The sequence below is a fragment of the Salvelinus fontinalis genome, chromosome 16 (assembly GCF_029448725.1).
Source record: "Salvelinus fontinalis isolate EN_2023a chromosome 16, ASM2944872v1, whole genome shotgun sequence".
Taxonomy (NCBI): Eukaryota; Metazoa; Chordata; class Actinopteri; order Salmoniformes; family Salmonidae; genus Salvelinus; species Salvelinus fontinalis.
This window is the reverse complement of record NC_074680.1, coordinates 26,856,116-26,871,423: the sequence shown is the minus strand read 5'-3', so window position 1 is coordinate 26,871,423 and position 15,308 is coordinate 26,856,116. Positions and strand designations below refer to the sequence as shown.

General features: G+C 42.4%; 1 protein-coding gene and 1 pseudogene across 1 annotated transcript in view; both read left to right on the top strand.

The window, feature by feature from the left end:
• LOC129812889 (feline leukemia virus subgroup C receptor-related protein 2-like) overlaps window positions 1-15,308 on the top strand; it is a 75,163-nt gene that overhangs the window by 53,799 nt on the left and 6,056 nt on the right. Inside the window, exons 11-14 of the transcript XR_008753085.1 lie at window positions 1,364-1,470; window positions 1,614-1,673; window positions 7,508-7,599; window positions 15,106-15,187. The gene's annotated coding sequence lies outside the window, so the exon portion shown is untranslated. The remainder of the gene's footprint in view (window positions 1-1,363; window positions 1,471-1,613; window positions 1,674-7,507; window positions 7,600-15,105; window positions 15,188-15,308) is intronic.
• LOC129813349 (uncharacterized) overlaps window positions 2,867-15,308 on the top strand; it is a 30,294-nt pseudogene continuing 17,852 nt past the window's right edge.

Here is a 15,308-nt window from a genome sequence, read left to right as displayed (position 1 = left end):
GACTAACCTGTACCCCCTTACATTGACTCGGGACCAGTACCCCCTGTATATAGCCTCATTATTGTTATTTATTATTATTATTTTTTTTTTACTTTAGTAAATATTTTCTTAACTCTATTTCTTGAACTGCATTGTTGGTTAAGGGCTTGTAACTAAGCATTTCACAGTAAGGTCTACACCTGTCCTATTCAGCGAATGTGACAAATAACATTCAATTTGATTTTAAATATGATATTGCCAAGTTAAAGTTAGGCTACTTGCTCAGCCCGCAAATGAAAGAGAAAATCACCGCTATTGATATTATGTCATGGAGCTTTGACTTGGCATTGGCCCAGTGTGTCACTGGCAAATTTACATGAATATCAAGCTCTGTAATCCATATGTTTATTACAGAAACATTACCATAGCTTGCAAGATCTTTAACAAGCGTATTCCAAGAGCCCAGTATTACTAGACTAGAGTTTGTGTTGAGTGACTATTGAAAATACTCTGGAACTTTAGATATCATATTAGATGGGAGCTTTGTTTTGGCTGACATTTTTGGATAGCTGAGCCAGGAGCAGGTATTATTTACATACCACACCCATCCTTGGTCACGTATGATAGAGTTCTTCTCCATCAGCATGCCATCTTATCTCCACCATGGCCACAGACATGCTGGCTGTGTCTGGTACTATCATATATTTTCAGTGCAATGTTACCAGGGTGTTTGTTAGTTGACAGGTATGTTATTTTGCAGTACCTATGAGTCTGTGTGAGGCCCCGACCTTTCTCTGGTCTGGTAAAGTAAACACCTTGTCAGATTGCATTCCAACACCCTAAGGTGAGCTAAGGGTAGCATCATTTTGGATTTTAAACTCAACATTTAGAGACAGGTTTTACAGCTTTAGGTTAAGGGTACATATGTAGGATCTTAATTTGAGCCAATTTGCTGCAGCAGGACAATAATCCTGCAGCAACAGGAAATGTGGATTTTAATGAATATGTTTTTTTTGTAGGGGTTGATACATGTTTCGTTGGGAAAATCAAGTCGGATATTTAAAAGTGGAAATTACAAACTTTAGAACCTTTTTTAAACCTTGAATAAACGACAAGTTTGTGTTCCTGCTGTGCAGGAAAATTCTCAGCAGCAAAAGAGTGATCAAATTAAGATCCTACATCTGTATGCCCTGTCTGAGAGGCTTTTCTCTTATTTTAATGGGAGTTTTATGCCTGTTTTGTCACCCATTTATCTTATTTTGGGGCTTTGGCTCTGAGATTTAGTGAAAATAGAATAAACTACTAATGTGTTGCTTGACCCTGCATGAGCCTCTCAATGTAAGAATAAGAAGAATACTTTATTGATACGTTTCTGTCTCATCAGAGACCATCCTTGCATTGCCTAGAGTGGCCTCAGCAGGAAGGTCCCAGTCCTGGTGTTCTTTGCTGAAGCCATCGTCTCTAAGGATGACAACATCTGTTCTGTTGGAGGTACTGGGGTCCATAAGAAGCATTCTAAAGATATATGCGAGGTATAGAATTCTGTTGTTATTCTGTCCTATTCCTTAATTCCTGTTGAATGATAATGTTATGTTCCTACTTTGTCTTTACAACGGTACAACCTGGCCTTCAAGATTGTGCACACGGAGAGCCGGCTGGTGCGTGGCATGCTGACCAATCATGGATTCCATGAGGTACTATATGAAATGTTCAAAGAATGTCTCATTCTGATTCACTAGCACATATTGTGCTGTAAGGGGATAAGAGGGCTGATGTTTGACTGACACTGCCTATCTCAAAGCATGGGAATGCACCCATGGACAAAATATTGGCCCACCATAGCATTAATCATGTTTCACAAGGGAGCCCACTCGCCATTATCGCTCCATCCAAGCACTTACTATTAAGTCAATTTTTATTTCACTTCAATGCCTCTTGACTCCCACTAAACCCATCATCAAAGGCAGGCTAGTGTCTGCCACATCATCCCTAGAGCCAAAGTTTAATAACCCTCTATTGCTAACATCTGGCTTTCTCATAGAAGTGCAGGCCCATGCCAAACCTGACTCTTCACAAAGGAGCACATAAGGGTAGGAATAAAACAGATATATAGTAATATGATGGTGATGAATATAGCTGGTGAGCTGGCCTCCCTTTGAGATGATTTGAAGTTAGAAGCCTATATTTCAGCAGATTAGCGGCTGAGTATCGGATCTGAGCCTCAGATCCATCCTTATCAAGCTGTCAGATGTAATGTGGTGGTTATCAACTGTGTAAACCTCATGTTTGCACCAAGGCTATATTTTTCCTGTTAAGATGTCCTTTAATTAACTGGTGTCAATTTTTTTTTTTCCGATTTCCCCTGCCATTGCATATAGTGTGGTCTTACTGTGAGTAGTGCCTTTAAGTAGTCTGACGTACATAACGTTTAGATCTGAGCTTGACTGGAAGGTCTTATTTTCAGATCCATTTAAACAGTAATGTCTTCAACCTCATGTGGATGTGGTATCACCTCAAGCCTTACCTCCTACGTAGCCTTCAAGACTTTCAGAAGGTCAACCACTTCCCTAGGTACCACAGTGTGTCCAAATGTACACAGAACTATGTCCAATTGGCTTGCTACACTTCCTGATGTAAAGGTTCACTCTGCTTAGCATTTTAAACCCCTTCAAATCGGGCTTGTGTTTATTGGCATCCACAGTAAAGTACATTTTGTTTGGACCAGTGCCTTTCTAAAACATGAAATGAATCAAACTGTCATGCAGGAGTCTCGTTGCCATTGTGTTTGTACAAGGTCTTATTTCTCTCAGCGCCCAAGCTGTGGAGAACTCAAGCATTTCGAGCTGAAAGGTCAATGGCCCTGTTCATTTCCAGGTCATATGAACTGATGCGCAAAGACCGGCTGTATAAAAACATCCAGCGGATGCAGCAGGCTCACGGCTTTAAAAACTTCCACATCGTCCCTCAGACCTTTTGTGCTTCCCTCAGAGTACCAGGAGTTCTTCAGTAAGTCTTTCTTGTCTGTTAACTTACTTACTGTAAATGTAAACACAATAAGCCACCATGATTCTCCTCTAGTCTTTCTCACAGCACGCCACACATCCCCGTCCTCTCTCTGCCTCACCCTCAGGTTCTTTCATCAAGGACAAGGGCCCTTGGATCATTAAGCCCGTAGCATCTTCTTTAGGATGAGGTATCTATCTGGTCAGGGATATGCCAAAGGAAGAATTCTGTACTGTTAAAGTGTTGCTGTGTTATAGATACACTCACCTTAAGTCTTGGATAATGACCTGAGCGAACTTGTGTTGTAAATGAAACAATATGGCCAGTTACGTGTGTGGGGGGGGGGGGGTTCTGCTGGAAAAAAAGTATAAAAGAGTGTGTGTCATAGACATTAAGCATTGTTGAGTAAATCACACACTTCAAGGCATTGGCTTTGGAAGAGCTCCACAAGGTTCTCTGACTTGGACAAGCAATAAACACTTTTTCTTTTGAGGTATTTTTATGAAACAGTGGAAAGAATGTCAGGGTGATATTTGGAAAGAAGAATGTTCATTTGTTTTTTCCCCTCTGAACTTTAGCCAGCCCTGAGGTTCGCAGCTCTCCACCTCCCCCACCCCCATCCCTCCTCAGCTTCAACACCTGCAACACATTTTAGCCTCATAAGTGACCCCACTCCTACCCACTGATAGGGCTCTGATAGACTGCTCTATTGGAAGGGTTTTCTCTTTGATTGGCCAATGTCATGTGTCTGACTTGAACATACTGTACCTGGTGCATTATGTGTTTTATAACACATATAATGCACCAGGTACATATATTTGATCCTCACCCTTCAAAGCCTAACCAGATTCCAATGGATGACAACATCTTAGTGTCTCGCTACATCAATAATTAGTTTCTGATTGATGGTGGGTTTTTGCTCATCAAGTGTTGTCACATCAGTTACTCATGTAGATGAAGAAAGTAGTCAGAAAAGCAGAAATGTTGATCTATGTTTAATAAATTGTTTCCAGACTTCAAGTTTGATGTGCGGTTGTATGTGCTGGTGACATCGTATGATCTACTCACGATCTATCTCCATGAGGAGAGCCTGGCCAGGTGAGCTGTGTACTGGATCTTTCCTTTTACAAATAATGGCCAATGGTTCTATATATTGGCTATCTAATCTGTATTTGCCAGGTCATAGAATTGTATAGTGGGTCAAGAGGTCCATCTTGGATAATGGCTTTGCAATTACTTTCTGTCCTCATGAAAGTTGTGAAGAAAGGTACTGTAGCAACTGTAGTCAGGAACTTACAAGGCAATGACCAGTAGAGGGCAGTCTCAACATTTCTGTCTGCCACTGATGAGTGGTAAGACTTGGTGGCGCTTTCAAACAAAGCTCTCCATTGTCTCAATGGTCAAACGGTCACCAGGAGATGACAGGTTTATTACACATTGTAATGATATTTTGCTGTAATAATCTTATGAGTCTCAGATTTATACATCTGCAGTGACAGACTACAAATGAAAGTGTGTCTCAGCGACAATGCTATTTGCAAGATGAGCAATGTTTAGTTATTTTCTTCTCATATTGGATCAATGAAGGCATTGCACAATATATAATTTAGCTGTATCTTTGCCTGGAGCCAGCTGTATTACTATATTCTTAAGGATGACTTATTAAGATAGTCAGGATTCCGGTGGGGTTGGGTGCAGAGATGGGTGGATGATGGATTAAATGGCTCATCTCTGCTTGGCTTGACAGATATACGTGCTGCACAGAGTGACACACACACACACACTGCTGTTCATCGCGCAACGTGCTTGATTATTAACTGAGGGTAATAAATCCAGGCTGAGTTGCAAATACCACTTTTTTCTTTGACATTCCATTATGTTTGATGGTATTCAGGTACTCACTGTATGCCAAGGAATCCTCATTATTCCACATGTGGTGTCCAGTCCTCTTTAATACACGACAATAGGGGAAACATATCTCTGTTCTACTAATTGACCCTCTATGGCTGTCAAAGATTAATCATATGAATTACTGTATTTATTGTAGGTAATTGTCACTGTGTAGAGATCTGTTGTTAGTTTTGTTTTTGGAAATTGTATATTACAGCAAAACACTGCCTACAGGTTTGCTGTAATATACAATTTGAAGTACGACCGTGGCACAAAGAACATCAAGAACCAGTTCATGCATCTCACTAACTACAGCGTAACCTGGGATCTGCAGTCAACAGCCACTTCTCCATTCTCCTTAAGGAATCTCTCAATTAATATGTAGCTAATTGAGGGAGCATGGAATTGAGAAAACAGAGCAAATTAAACAACTTTGTGTCTTGGGCATTTGAATGGTATGTACACTGCTCAAAAAAATAAAGGGAACACTTAAACAACACAATGTAACTCCAAGTCAATCACACTTCTGTGAAATCAAACTGTCCACTTAGGAAGCAACACTGATTGACAATAAATTTCACATGCTGTTGTGCAAATGGAATAGAGAAAAAGTGGAAATTATAGGCAATTAGCAAGACACCCCCCAAAACAGGAGTGATTCTGCAGGTGGCGACCACAGACCACTTCTCAGTTCCTATGCTTCCTGGCTGATGTTTTGGTCACTTTTGAATGCTGGCGGTGCTCTCACTCTAGTGGTAGCATGAGACGGAGTCTACAACCCACACAAGTGGCTCAGGTAGTGCAGCTCATCCAGGATGGCACATCAATGCGAACTGTGGCAAAAAAGGTTTGCTGTGTCTGTCAGCGTAGTGTCCAGAGCATGCAGGCGCTACCAGGAGACAGGCCAGTACATCAGGAGACGTGGAGGAGGCCAACAACCCAGCAGCAGGACCGGTACCTCCGCCTTAGTGCAAGGAGGTGCACTGCCAGAGCCCTGCAAAATGACCTCCAGCAGGCCACAAATGTGCATGTGTCAGCATATGGTCTCACAAGGGGTCTGAGGATCTCATCTCGGTACCTAATGGCAGTCAGGCTACCTCTGGCGAGCACATGGAGGGCTGTGCGGCCCCACAAAGAAATGCCACCCCACACCATGACTGACCCATCGCCAAACCGGTCATGCTGGAGGATGTTGCAGGCAGCAGAACGTTCTCCACGGCGTCTCCAGACTCTGTCACGTCTGTCACATGTGCTCATGTGCTCAGTGTGAACCTGCTTTCATCTGTGAAGAGCACAGGGCGCCAGTGGCGAATTTGCCGACCTTGGTGTTCTCTGGCAAATGCCAAACGTCCTGCACGGTGTTGGGCTGTAAGCACAACCCCCACCTGTGGATGTCGGGCCCTCATACCACCCTCATGGAGTCTGCTTCTGACCGTTTGAGCAGAGACATGAACATTTGTAGCCTGCTGGAGGTCATTTTGCAGGGCTCTGGCAGTGCACCTCCTTGCACTAAGGCGGAGGTACCGGTCCTGCTGCTGGGTTGTTGCCCTCCTACGGCCTCCTCCACGTCTCCTGATGTACTGGCCTGTCTCCTGGTAGCGCATGCATGCTCTGGACACTACGCTGACAGACACAGCAAACCTTTTTTGCCACAGTTCGCATTGATGTGCCATCCTGGATGAGCTGCACTACCTGAGCCACTTGTGTGGGTTGTAGACTCCGTCTCATGCTACCACTAGAGTGAGAGCACCGCCAGCATTCAAAAGTGACCAAAACATCAGCCAGGAAGCATAGGAACTGAGAAGTGGTTTGTGGTCACCACCTGCAGAATCACTCCTGTTTTGGGGGGTGTCTTGCTAATTGCCTATAATTTCCACCTTTTGTCTATTCCATTTGCACAACAGCATGTGAAATTTATTGTCAATCAGTGTTGCTTCCTAAGTGGACAGTTTGATTTCACAGAAGTGTGATTGACTTGGAGTTACATTGTATTGTTTAAGTGTTCCCTTTATTTTTTTGAGCAGTGTATTGGATTGTAATGGGAATTTTATTGTTTGTGCTTTTCTTATAACTAATTTCTGTGTTCTATTCATGTGCTGTTCTATAAACCAATTTCTGTGTTCATGTAAGTGACTGACTGTACAAATCCTCACTCTCAGTAGCTGCAATTTGGCAGTACGCCCAGACCTTGTTTTGAGAATGAACGAAAGATATCTCAGTTTCAAGGTCTCAGCTTAGAGAGGAGAAGCTTCGTGAGATATTGGTCTGTCACTTGTTATGAACCAGTATTGGTCTGTCACATGAATGAAACAGAACAGTAATGATTAATTAATCATGCTAAATCATGCAAATATAACTTCTCTGTGTATAGCCGTATATAAGACTGCTGGGACTGCCCTGATTGACATGTATACTATGGTGAATTGAATTGGTTGGAACCTCTCCAGCGCGCTGACAATAAACAATGAATAATTTAAGATTGACTTTGAGTGTCCCTGTGTAATATTTTCCACAACAAGATAATAGACAACCACTCCAGTTTCCCAATGACCATATTTTCAACACTGTTGTCTGGACTTCATTCACAAGGCTGTTTTGGAAAAAGCCAGACATTGCTTGTCTTGTTTTTTTTCAGTTGCAATGACCCTGAAGTGGAGGATTATAGAAACAAATGGAGCAGGAGTGCAATGCTCCGGTATTTATAGCAGGAGGGAAAGGACACCACATGTGAGTAGCCTAAACTCTTCACTCTCTCTTTAACCTTCCCCCACCCTCTCCTGGCTCACAACGTCCATGCTATTGTCCATGCACAGTCAAAGAAATTAGTCTGTATTGTCAAGATGTTCCTTTAGTTCATCCGGATTCAATCTTACACCCAGATCCTCCCCCTTCTCTTCTCTGTCTAAATACTCAACAGAGCTGAATATGCATGGCAACCTGTAACCACAGATTGTATCCCAGATGTTGTGATATTCTAGGCACTTTGTGTCTAGTGTAAAGTTCTTTAGGGCCCTGTGTGTAAAGTGGACATAGTAACCCATGCCATGTCTCAGACTGAATGTCACTTTGCTGTCTATGTTCCTGTGTGTTCCAGTGTTGATAAGTCAGGTGAAGGACCTTGTGATTAAGGCTGTTCTGAGCTGCAGATAGCCACTGCCTGCAAAATGTTTGTGCCCCATAGGAACAACTGCTTCGTTAAGACTGTCTGCTACATTCTATCAGTCTGTTTCCCTGGTTGCACCTTTCTTGTCCTCGCTACATCTTTTGAATTCCATACTGTACATTTTTTGTTATTTCCTCCTTCGTTTCTTCAGTACAGACTACAGACATTCATTCCCAAACACGTCCAGTTCCTGTGTCAGACGGTTTTGGAGTTCCTTTTGACTGGAGCAGGAATTTGCTTCAGTTTTTTCTGTTGCCATTCAGGTCTCTGATTTAGGCTGACTGTTTTCTTGGCTGCTCCTGTGTAGCACCAGGCTCGTGTGAACTCCATTGTGGAGCCATTACTGGTGTTAGTGTTGGAACTAAGTGTCTTCCCTGTCTCTGGCGTTCTCTCAGAGAGTTGGGGTTTGACTGCCGGCACGTCTGCTGAGCCTCCTCGAGTTTCTCTGCCCTCTCTGTCTCCTTTTCTTTCGTTCTTTCTTTCTCTCTCACTCTCTTTTTTTCCTCTGTCTCCCCCTCTTCTATTCTCTTTTCCTGTTCTTTCTCTCTCACTCTCTTTTTTTCCTCTGTCTCCCCCTCTTCTATTCTCTTTTCCTGTTCTTGTCTGTAACTTTCTCGTCTCTCTCTCTGCTCTGTGCTCTCACTTGTTAGAAAAGTAGAGATCACTGGCTGCACTTTTCACTGTAGGCATAATGGGCCTCTGACCTGTGATTGTTTGGGCTGTAGGGGCAGTGTACCAGGGCAAAATCATGTAATCTGAGAGTTGCCCACATATAGATAATATCTCTGCCCCGAGCGGCAGGCATCACCTCAGGGCTTAACAGCCAGACGGGCCCAGGGTGGGAAATGTACAGATGAAGGTGTTTGTGGGATGAGGTGGGGCCGTGGGCGGCGTGCCCTAATCCAGCCCTCATGCATGTCTGATGGAAATGAATCAACTCAGGGAAAGATGACATCAGAGATCCTCCATTCTTAGGAGTGAGAGTGAGAGAATGGGGCAGTAATTGATGTTGACACACAGATGAACTCACACACACCCACATGCACTGCAATTAGGCCCATCTATCTTATTCTATACACAAATCCTGTTGACTATGATGAACATGCCCATTACCCTTTATGATATTAGTTTACCGTCTATTGTGGTGTAATTTTGTTGTCTTCAGATCGCCCCAAGCTAGTTAATTATAGCATTTACAGTGTGTCTGCTGGAGACAGTTTCCAAAGGAAGACAGTGACAGCTCTTTCCTGACAGTTCCAGAGGACCTCCCCTCGTCCTGCTGCCACTGTTCTTATCCTCCTCTCAAGGTGGGCCTGCTGCTTTTTAAATATGTGACTGAGTGTCTGTGGAGACATGTAGAAGCCATTGTAAAACATGAGTGCTGGTAGGCCAGGCCTGCCTCTGCTTCAGGGCGTCCAGTATTACTGTGTATTTTATCTTCTCTCTTCAACCCAAAGAGGGGCCGTGTTCTCCCAGCTCCTGTCGGTCTCCTCCTCCTCTCTCTGTCTTCTTCTCCTCCTCCCCCAACCTCCCAAACTTGAACAAAATGTTAGTTCATGCTCTGAAATGTTCCCGAGCAGTGTTGCCATGCATCAATAAAATATATGTTTTATAAGAAGCTGTGATATATCCTGATTAATAATTGTGGGTAAGGAGGGAGGTGTATGCGTCCCTAAAACAGGGCCTATTGTTCGGAATTAAAATGCAATCTCTGCCACTTCTGGAACACAGGCAATAAGGCCACAAAGCACTAAAGAGAGTTGTAATCTTAATTTGCAGCAAATTATTCCAAGCCATTTTAGTGTCTTAAATACAATGTTAGTTGTTTTCAAATGGGATTTGCTCTTTTTGCACAAATTGCTCTGCCTATCGAAACGAGCCTAGTGTAACAAAATCCTTTATTGCTCTCTCTCTCTGATGTGGGAAACTTTTATTTTTTCATAAAATATGTTTGGTAAGTTGTGTGTGTGCGTGAGAGAGGGTAGAATGCCACCCATGCTGCTCTCTACCACTATGCCTTAAGATTAATGGACAGGCTTTTTACTGAGATGCTGATTAGGACATGTTTTGACTGAGATCTAATTAGTCAAGCAAAAGGCCTATTTTATTACACACCAAACATTCCACTAACTGTTCATGTATTCCACTGAAAATCTCTCTTATAGCCTACTACATATTGTGGAATCAGCAATAGCTTTTAAACAACTTTTATTAGTCCTACATTTGTTTGTAATTTAAACACTTTCCTGTCCCAAAAATAGGGGGTGTTACGATGAGGATGATATGGTTGCTCTGAAATTCTTTGCAGGCGATCACTGGATGTAGCCTATGTTTGGAGCCTACTCATTTTTATCATCCAATTTTTCCTCTTTGTGTTATCAATGGAGATACAGCAGTCAATGTTTTTTATTCACTGCCTTTAGGGTGACTTTGCACATTTGGCATCAAACTTGTTGCTCTTCTCTGTAAATCCAGAGAAACAAGCTCCACATTAGTGATTTATTTGAAAATTATGCAATAATCCAATTTGTGATAACTAACAACAAAACCCACTTCAAGAAGATGCTTTATGTTGTTGTTGTTATTGTGGGGCCCATGAACTACATGGCCAGGGTGGGGAGAACATTGTTTTGGCGCTCTCTCTTGTGATGGGGTATCCAACTGAGCCCACCCAATAGTAATAAAAAACCACTCCTCTTGATCATCCCCTCTTCGTATCACTTCTTTATATATTTTCCTCCAACGTTTAATGGGTGTTGGAGATGTTCTCTCGTTCTTCTCTCTCGCTGTGTGATTGCTGTTGTGGCTTCTTTGTGGGTGCGTTAACAGCACTCCCCAGGCAGCGGTCGAGCCACAGAACAGACACGTCTCAGAGCTCCCGGCTCCGCGGGCTCATGGGGCAGCAGAGGCGTCTGCTCCTAATTGGGGGGGAAATGTGCAGCGCACAGAGTCTGCTTGTCGGGGGCTGATGACGACTGATGAGGAACTCCAGGCTCAAAGCAATTTATTCCAGTGCTCTGTTCCCTGAGACTTACATTATGCTTTATGTCTCTCTCTCTCTTTCTCTCTCTCTCTGTATGTGTTTTATTTAAAAAGAGCGAAAGGGGGATAAACCAGTAAACTGAAAAGAAAATCCCTGCGTTCTGCTTAGCAACTACTGTTTGGCTTTCAGTGTCCAATCCCCAAGACAGATTGGTCGTGCTACTAATGTTAAGGACTCCATCGACACGTTTGGCTCAATTCCACTTTTTAACATGGTTTTAGTTATCAAGCCTGTTGACCCTAGCAATGACATAATGAATGACTTTGCTCAGTGGATGAGTTGGAATTCAGATCTTCCATAATCACCATATTTACAAGAGAAGATGAAACTCTTGAAGAAGTTTGAATTTCAGTCTTTTTTCTGGATCAAAAAGGGGCTTAGGTGGTGGGTGTGGCTAAGGGCGTGGCAATGAGCGAAGTCGGCCCTTTGGCCCGGATACATTTCAGAGAAAATGTAAGAATTCCCCATCTTAGCGGTTTAGACAATTTGTTTTGCAGTTTTAAAGCTAGTTTCCTGCAATTGTTCACATTTTGCCATTTCCTGTTGTCAGAAAACCATGAACCAAAGGATAGGAAGGAGACACTTGTAGAAAATCACTAAATGAACCATGAATGACTGAATATAGCTTTTTTATATATATATATATAAAACTTCACTTACACTGTAATATTATTCCTTCACTAACCACTGTGTGAAGATATATCATAGCATGGGTTCTCTGTGTAAACACTGACGTTGACCTCTTACACTAGAATAAAGAACTTGCACTACTGTTCAAAAGTTTGGGGTCACTTAGAAATGTCCTTGTTTTCCATGAAAACATTAATGAAATGAGTTGCAAAATAAATAGGAAATATAGTCAAGGCGTTGACAAGGTTATAAATAATGATTTTTAATTGAAATAATAATTGTGTCCTTCAAACTTTGCTTTCATCAAAGAATCCTCCATTTGCAGGATTACAGCCTTGCAGACCTTTGGCATTCTAGTTGTCAATTTCTTGAGGTAATCTGAAGAGATTTCACCCCATGCTTCCTGAAGCACCTCCCACAAGTTGGATTGGCTTGATGGGCACTTCTTACGGTCAAGCTGCTCCCACAACAGCTCAATAGGGTTGAGATCCGGTGACTGTGCTGGCCACTCCTTTATAGACAGAATACCAGCTGACTGATTCTTCCCTAAATAGTTCTTGCATAGTTTGGAGCTGTGCTTTGGGTCATTGTCCTGTTGTAGGAGGAAATTGGCTCCAATTAAGCGCCGTTCCAAAATGGAGCAATAGCCTCCCTTCTTCAAGATTCCTTTTACCCTGTACAAATCTCCCTCTTTACCATCACCAAAGCACCCCCAGATCATCACATTGCCTCCACCATGCTTGACAGATGGCGTCAAGCACTCCTCCGGCATCTTTTCCTTTTTTCTGCGTCTCACAAATGTTCTTCTTGTGATCCGAACACCTCAAACTTAGATTTGTCTGTCCATAAAAAAAAATCCCCAATCTTCCTCTGTCCAGTATCGGTGTTATTTTGCCCACCTTAATCTGTTATTTTTATTGGCCAGTCTGAGATGGCTTTTTCTTTGCAACTCTGCATAGAAGGCTAGCATCCCGGAGTAGCCTCTTCACTGTTGACGTTGAGACAGGTGATTTGCGGGTACTATTTAATGAAGTTGCTAGTTGAGAACTTGTGCTGCATCTGTTTCTCAAACTAGACACTCTAATATACTTGTCCTCTTGCTCAGTTGTGCACCGGGGCCTCCCACTCCTCTTTCTATTCTGGTTAGAGACAGTTTGCGCTATTCTGTGAAGGGAGTTGTACACAGCGTTTTATGAGATCTTCAGTTTCTTGGTAATTTCTCGCATGGAATAGCCTTCATTTCTCAGAACAAGAATAGACAGACGAGTTTCAGAAGAAAGTTATTTGTTTCTGGCCATTTTGAGCCTGTAATCGAACACACAAATGCTGATGCTCCAGATACTCAACTGGTCTAAAGAAGGACAGTTTTATTGGTTCTTTAATCAGAACAACAGTTTTCAGCTGTGCTAACATAATTGCAAAAGGGTTTTCTAATGATCAATTAGCCTTTTAAAATGATAAACTTGGATTAGCTAACACAACATGCCATTGGAACACAGGAGTGATGGTTGCTGATAATGGGTCTCTGTACGCCTATGTAGATATTCCATTCAAAATCAGCCGTTTCCAGCTACAATAGTTATTTACAACATTAACAATGTCTACAGTGTATTTCTGATCAATTTGATGTTATTGTAATGGACAAAAAATTGGCTTTTCTTTCAAAAACAAGGATATTTCTAAGTGACCCCAAACTTTTGAACGGTAGTGTATGCTACGACAGCTTTGAAAACACCAACCTCTGGCCTCTTCTCAAACAGACTATTTTCTTTTTAAGTGCCTTTAAGCTGATTTTTCTTTGGCTTTACAGCCAGAGCTTTGCCCAGTCCATCTAAAAGGTGGTTGTTTTCCCCTGGGAGCTGTGGGCTAAGCTAAAGGACACTCCCCAGGCAGAGCAGTGAGTGTGAGACTGAGGGAGTGGTGGTGAGGAGGGCTTCCACAGAGCTTCTAGCACCGCCATGCCATGGTGGCATGGCTGTTTTATAACCGTGAAGGAAGCAGAGAGAGAGAGCGAGCATGGAGGAGTTTGTACACAGGGAACTCCCTGACCACTCAGTAAAAGGCCTTTATTGTGTCGTTCTCTGCCAAACTGGCGATGGAGTGTCTGAGTCGCCAGGTCCCTCGCACTTGGAAAATACTTACATCATTTTCCAAACTTAGCTCAGTTGGAGTTCAGGGTCTATCAACAATTGTCTCTATCTTAATCATGTGCTTCTCTTCAACTTGGTCTAGATCAGTGGTATTTAAACTTTTCCTGCAGGAACCCCATGTTTTCTGCCAGAATTTCTGGGGATTTCATTTTTCCCCCAATCATTTTTCAGACTTTCTCACAACCCCACCCCTAACCTAACGATCCAGGCATAGAAAGAGGCCTGAGCAGAGTTCCCACTTCCGTTTTTCAGGGGAAACAGAAGTTTGGTTGAAAATACTGTGTACATGAAAATTGGATGTTAGCATTTTCTAGCGACTACCCCACCCCAAATCTTATGACAGAACCTTATAATCGGTAAATTCAGATATTTACATCAACAAATGACCATCAATTCATTGCATTTTCATTTCAAAATGAAAACAACAAATACATTTACTACATTTTTTTTTTCAAATGTTCTTTCTCAAAAACATTTGCATATTGTACCATATCAAAAGATTGTATTTCTTTGTGTCAAATTTTGGCACCACACTGCAGGTCGTGACCCCGACTTTGAATACCACTGGCCTAGATGGTGACAGTTTGGGACTGAGGTGTGGTTTACACTGAGGTGTTGGCTAATTCTGTGCTACAATATTGACTGAGCAACACCATCCCAATGTGGCAGAAGGATTTTATAGTATATAATGGCATGAAAATCAGACTTGATGTTCAGAGCTTTTAAATAAAGAATATAGGCCTATTCAATGCATGAGTATAGATTTCATAAATATGTTTCTCATCTAAGCTCTGATGTAAGCAGCTCAATGGAGCTGAAATGTGAATATACTTAGCTAATGTAATGCAGACAGCCAATCCTCAGTAGCAGCAGCCGTTTGATGTATAGTGATTGGATATTTAATATCCATATAATCAGTAGCAGAAAACCAGTCATGTTGTCAACTGCCAGTTTGTGGTAACCAAGATAAGACTGTTGACGTCTTCTATTTTCTATTGTGACTTATTATTGTTTTATAAGAAACTGGATCTTTCATCACTAGGACCAGGAGTTTTTCCTCCCCACAGGGCCCAAGTTTTAGGCTAGGGCCTAGCGTTTTTCCTGTTTAACCTAGGTGACGTGGTCTGGGAAAAACTTCTGGTCCTGTTCATCACAAATGGGGGCAGCAGACCCAGAATAGAGCCAGACTCTGCTGACCTCCCATGTCCTCTAGTAATGCTATTATTCATGTGTGTGTTTATCTACAGAACTGTATGGCTTTGATGTGCTTATCCACTCCAATCTCAAACCATGGCTCCTGGAGGTCAACGTCTCTCCTTCTCTGGCCTGGTGAGGGACTGTGACTGACTGCATATCATCATCTCATGTTTCACAGGAACAAACACATGCTTATTCCAGATCTTTGATCTTGTTACAGCAGTTGGTTTATGAAACACATAATTTTTTCGCT